Genomic DNA, 6,716 nt, shown 5'->3' with positions numbered 1-6,716 from the left:
ATGCCTCACCACTTCCGAAGGAGGACTAGATGAAGGGCGTTGGACTAGCTGATCTTTCAAGGTCCCTTCCAACTCCCAGCATTCTGTGAAAGAGTTAAATTCTCAGAACAGAAATTACGCAGTCACATTTTGCTTAGATGCTGTCTGCTCAAAGCACTGCCACCAGACACATACTCATCTCAAATCTGAGAATAAGGGCACTGATGTTATCCGCAAGCCTTTACAGGACACCAAAGCCACAAAATCCCAGAAGAGCCTGAGACCAGCAGCGACAGTGAAGAACAAGAAGCATTGAACTGTTCATATGACAGTGAACACTTAAAATTACTTTTAAGATGGAAGCAAACACTTCCCACTGGTATTTCAAGTCCTCACTCCTGCACAACATCAGAGCAAGATGAAAAGCCAATATATGCATGTTACTCTTCTATCAAAAAAAGCCAACAGACTCAGGAAACGTGAACCAGCTATGCCATGAGGATAAACACTTATCTACAGAAAACAGAGGAACAGCAGCGTCCTCTTGATTAGAGAGGACACTGGGGAAATTCTTTTCTTCTGAGAAAACGACTCTGAGCCACACATCACCAGCGCATTTTAGAAAGTAGTTACGGAGGAGAGACGATGTCATAATACAGCTATCTTCTTTCTTTTCATTTTCCACATAATACAGAATAAACTAATACAAGCTTAATCAGGTTGAAGTATTTTTTTATGACATAGCTCAGTGGCTGATATGAAAAGATGTGCCTTCATTGCAACAGTATCCACTCTTCCTTTCTGAGTATCATGGGAAAGCCAGAAACAAAAACCAAGAAATTCCGCATTCATTCAGATTTTGCAGAACCAGGAAAGAGTAGCCTGAAATCCTTTACTACTTTTACCCTTTGACTTGTTCTCCCATTTAATTATGAAATGGCATCTTTCCTCATATATTAACTTAGGTTACAACAAAAGCAAATACACCAGTGAAGCGTGTTAAGGCCTTGTGCTGTTTCACAACAGTTTTGGAACTTAAGTTATCCAGCCTCTGCTACCAGAAGAGCAACACCTTAACACAGCCTTTCACATCCCCGCTGCAGCAGTAACCCAAGAGAAAACAAAGCACCGTTACCTCACGCAACTCTTAATGCTCACTGGATCAACCCAATGGGATTACCTTCTTAGTTCTTGCTGTATTTTATGCATTGTTCTTCATCTAAGGTCATCCATTTTTAAAACAGACTTCTCCTTTCTCTGTAGATTAGCTCTCAAGAGTCACGCATTGTGCTCACCCAGACCTGCCCCCCCCCCCTTCCCTGACATTCTTGCAAGGTGCTATTTTTAGAGGGCCAAACAAGTTTATCTGTGAAGGCCAGGGTATTTCTTTACTTGTCCTCTTCACTTATTTGCCCCCTCTCAAAACGCTTCAAGAGTGCTGGTTTCTCCAGTCTGAGAAGCAATGGTGTTTGCTCCACCAAGTTTCTTCCTAAATTAAGCAGCAAAAGAAATGAATGAGGAAGGAGAAGGGGGGTAGAAATGCAATCCATGTATAAAGGGTACATCTTTCAGATACGAAAGACTTCAGCTTTCGGGCTTCCAAGCCAAGCTGACAGCCCACAGCCGCCCTGGGATCCTTGCATACACTTGCAGCATCTCAAAACAAAAAACGAACAAACGAGCAAACAAAAAAATATTCATACCCACTCTAGCCTCTCCGATGCTCATGTTTGACAGCCAAGAGAAGCCACCCCCCCAGAACAAGCGTTGCCTCAGAAACACAGCCTGAAGCCCAGAAACATAACTGAAACACTCCTTCCTTGACACTAGGCTTCTGGAACAGAAGCCCTAACACAAGGTCAGAAGTTAGTGAGGGCCTGGCGACACCCCTCTCAGACAATACCACTTATTCTGCTTGTAAAGCATACAGAGTCCTGCATGTGAAGCACAGCTCAGCTTTTCACTCCTCTTCAGGAAACAAACCTAGAAGGAAGTTTATAATGGCTGGATTACCATTCTGCAAGGATGGCCACTGGAAAATGGTTAGGTAATTATCCTTCCCACAAATAAACTTCTTCTCCCTCAAGCATTTGTGTCATTCTTCTGTCAAGGAGGGCCAGCCTGAATTTCTTCCCGAGATTCTCAGAAAAACATCCAAAGCAATCCCATTCTACTGATGAGACTTTCGTGACTGTGTTTAAAAGTTAACACCTTATATAAGCTTCTATGAACAGGAATTATTATACAGGCCAGACCAGATTCCTTGAAAAGCCAGAGGATAAATCAGACAACTATCACCTGGAACAGAAATAAATTTGGTTCAGAGACTCAAACCTCCTCCAGACTGCTAGGAAAACCATGGTGTGAGGAGTATTTTTATTGACAAGTTAACCCGCAGCTGGCAAGAAAAGGAAAAGCACTGAGCTACTCTTCACGTTAATGGGTTAAAGTCAAATGCGGAAGATAACTTGGGGTGTTGTCAACCCATGTCTTTTATGACAGTCTAATTTGTTCCGAGTGTATTAACACATTCATCAGGAGGGATGTCCTTTCCCAGGCTGCCTCACTTGGCAACATTAAAAAAAAAAAAAGACTATTCATTATCTCCCAGAAATGCCCACACACCAAGTGAATTCACAGTCTCTGACATTTTGTGCTCAGTTAATGACTTTTTCTTTGGAGAACCGCAAAAGAAAAGTGTATTTAAACTAAATAAGTCAAGAGGGATCAACTTCTCTTCATCAGATCTTACAAAGTGTCAACAAGTCAAGGAGTGACCTCAACCTGAAGTTATCTGAAGGGCTCAATACTCCACAGCCTCTCTGGTCAGTTATACAGTTGAAGTAAAATTTCAAAAGTTGTAACCACATTACATGCTAGTAGCTCATGCCAAAGGTCTGCTATGCCTCTCAATTAACAAGGCTGTAAAATCACCAAAGTATTTCCAAGATTACAGGCAATTTGCAGAAGAAATGGATGGAAATCTTGCTAGTTGTTATCAGTATTACAGATGTGGGCTTAAAATAAAATTTAAAAATAAAAATAGTATATGTACAAGCAACCGTAATCAAGTTAAAGATAGCAGAGAACAGGACAAGCCAGTAAAATCGGCTCTACTGCACCAGTAAACTGTCCCACTTACTATAAAGGCTGCAAAAGAATAATTTCCACGTTGATCAGAGATTGCTCTACCAGGTTACCAAGTAACACCTGACTTCTACCTGAGCTTTTTCTATGACAGAATCTAGAAGAAATATTTGAATGTTCAAGGGCGTCTGCCAGTCGTCAGGAATAAGTGGTGTACGTTAAGCTATTCCCAAGAAATTATGAGAAGCACTTTTCCCTGCAGCAGATCCCTGCAGAAACCCACCTAAATATTTTGAACATGATCGTTTTCCATGTTCATTCCTTCCAGTTTTGTTTTGGGGAAACTTTTTTCAGTTATAATAACCTATGCAGAGCACAGTGACGGAGCACTTTACAGCAGGAAAGAACAAAGTAGTAACCTCTAATGTCTGCATGCTAATGGCCTGCATCCCTAAGGTGAACACATTCGCAGGATTTTAAACTGTTAAATCTGGAAATCTCACTGCAATATTCACTTACTTGGCATCTCCAGGAAAAACTCTCTATATGCAACTGTTTACAGAGGCAGAGAACAAAGCTTAAAAACTAGTCAGGTTAAATAGTGTAAATGTAAGACTCGTCACTCCAACAGAAAGAAAAATAGTGGTATCTGAAATTAAACATTGCTTCATAACCAAATGCACAGACAAGCACTGCCTCAGCATATACGCACACACTTCAAAGACAACAGAAGAGCCTCTTTTAACTTGCAACAGGAAAGCTAGTATCTCACTAGCAGCAAATTAATTGCATACAGAAGCTGCTACTAAAGGAAAACAGAAACAAACACCAAAAAAAACAGAAAAGGGAAAGCAAGTAAATCCTTAAAGAAAAAACAAACATAATCCCTCTATTTTCGTCATGTAGTTCTAATGGGTTGCCCCAAATCTGCTTTGAAGAATCATATCGACATGAGATACTGGAACAAAAAACCCCTGGCAGCCAGCAGTAACTGGTCCTGCTTCCTACCCCAAGACACAAATTAAAAATCCTCCTGCGTGTTGTACCAGAAAACTCCCCCTGAAAACCGCACAGTCCAACCTCCCAGAGAGTCCCGGCTGACATCATCGTCACCTGATTAAAGACACGCTCGGTTTTGCTGACAAGCTCCAGCTCTCTTGTTCCACCCTCTGCACCATCTTGGGATTTCAGAGATTCCCAGCACCGCTTTCCTTGAGAGGAGGACACTGAACGGCACAAATCGAGACCGTAAAGAGACCATGTTGGGCTTCCAGAAGCTCTGCAGATGCGATCGCACATTTCGCCGAGGGCAATCATGACCAGGCAAGAACAGCTTGCGCAGCCGCTCCAGACACAACCAAGAATGCCTCTTTCTATTTATATACCTCTCCTGCAAACAAGGAGGAGATTGTGCAAGGGCAGGTTTACACAAGCCACATGACTGCTGTGTTCCCAAAGCACCGTTTCATTATGTCACAGGCGTAAGGTGTCTCATCCCTGCAATGCTGTTAGCCCTCTAAGAAAAGAGAGATATATTTTTTAGATGTATGACACCATTTATCTATTTTAATCTACTGTAGTGGGCTGCCTGAGCCTAGTTTTATTGATAAGAAACCACATCCCTACCAGAACAAGACCGCAACCTTCAGAATATAGTCCAAGCTCAATTATCTGCTTTTTCCACAACCTCCAGAAAATTCCAGTCAGACCAACTCAGCCTTCAATTTTTCCTGTCTCCAGATGTTCTGACCAGCATTTGCTAGAGGAATTATATATTAGTTTGAAATCTTGGAAGGAAGGAAGATTAAGCCTACTATTTTAGGGGCAGTGAAATAACCACATCCTCAAACTTCTTAGTCTCTACTCCCAGCTTAATTTTATTTAACCAGGAGAAAACATAAAATAAAAAATACATATATACAGACTCTCAGTTCAAGAGAAAATGACTTCTGCTTTAACCATGCATCCAGCCTTCCCCCTTTCATGGTCTTAAAGACGAGCAATCATCAAAGTAGTGTGGAGATCCCTGCACACCCTGCTTCAATTCCTTCACGTCTCCTTTAAAAGGGAAGAGGAGCAGGAGCACTTTAAGTAGGTCAACCAAAAACCCTCACGGCCTACCAGCCATGCTGTAAGCCAGCCAAGTAACTCCATTAGGATACGCCAAGGGTGGCAAGATTTCAGTACAGCAATTAATTAGCTCAGGAGAGGAAAAACGGCATTTAAAGTTGTCACAGTAAAATCTTTAGGAAAACCTGCACGATACTATCACAGGTGAGTCAATTAGTATTCATAAGAGGACCCTGGTGAAAAAAAAACGACAGCTGTTTATTTGTGTTAAAACAGCAACTTCCTAAAAGAAAACAGGCCCAACAAGTCTCCTGCTGCATACGTACACCTTTCACAGGCAGACCAAGCTAACTCTCATTGCCAAACTGGTTCCTCACTACAATTTCCCTAAATACACTAATGGGAAACCTGGTGGCTACTTTGAGGTCAATACTTTCCAAGCATGAGAAACTAGAACGATTTTAGCGATCTGGAATCAGTCCCAACAGAAACAATAATTGGTGGAAGTTAATTCAGGGCAGAGCAGATACAATAAGAACATTATTAAACCAGATAAGCCCGCAGAGTGAAAGCTGACGTCTGCTTCCTTGTTTCCAGCCTGAAAAGCCGAGATTCTCCTTTAAATTGTGCACCTACCAGAATATTAGAACTCCACTTGAGTACAAGACTAATGTACAATCACAACAGATCTGGGAAGCATAATTTACTGTAGTCTGCCGGGTGGTTATTCCTACGCCTTTTAAACAACTAGTCAGGCTTTTCTTTTAGCTGGCTTGTGAGATGTCGCAGGGTTAAAATATGCATTTAAATGGCCTCATTTAAAGAAAATTCTCGAAAAAAATCATCAGACCTTTAATTTGGGCATTTCAAGCCATTCCACGCCACAACCTGAAGGTGTATTACCCCTCCAGCCAGTCTACAAATGATTTCTCTAGCTCTGTTTACCTTGTGCAGAGTACAAAATACAAGCACTGCCTTTTCCTAACCTCCAGTGCTAAAGGCAGAGCATCGGTTATTCCCACCACCACCTTTTCCTCAGCCACGTTGAGAAAAGTGACATTCGTGGAATTTTCCCCGTGAAGCAGGAGACCCTCAGAACGAAACGAGGCTGCTAAGAGCACCACGACAAGCAAAGCTACGTCCTTCCATCGGAAAGAGGATTAACCCCGTTATCCTGGACAGAGGCCTATTCCCCAAGTGCCAAAGATAAAGAGGCCTGCTGGCAGAATAACAAGCTTCGCGCCAATTTGGCTCTCCGAGGCAGGGCTGCGTCAGGTATCGGTAACAGGAAAGGCTGTTTTTTCCCCTCTACCCTATTCCTGGGCCATTCCCGCCCTAAATATAACCTTTTACACCACCGGCACCCCAAAGGTCGCCCATCAGATCCCCACACTTGTTACCCTCCTCTCTCCCCTCAGGCACCGTTAGGTCGAGCAGAAACCCTCCCCCCCACCCCTCCGCCCCTCTTTATCGCTGCCTCCTCTCCCTTTCGGCAGCCGGACCCTGCAGCTCCTGCTGGAGGAAGAGAAAAAAAAACAAACAAAAAAAGCAGCTTTAGGTTTGGCCTCTTCTTCCCTCCC

This window comes from Apaloderma vittatum, unplaced genomic scaffold (assembly GCF_000703405.1).
Source record: "Apaloderma vittatum isolate BGI_N311 unplaced genomic scaffold, ASM70340v1 scaffold10799, whole genome shotgun sequence".
NCBI classification, from domain to species: domain Eukaryota; kingdom Metazoa; phylum Chordata; class Aves; order Trogoniformes; family Trogonidae; genus Apaloderma; species Apaloderma vittatum.
This window is presented reverse-complemented; position numbering follows the sequence as displayed.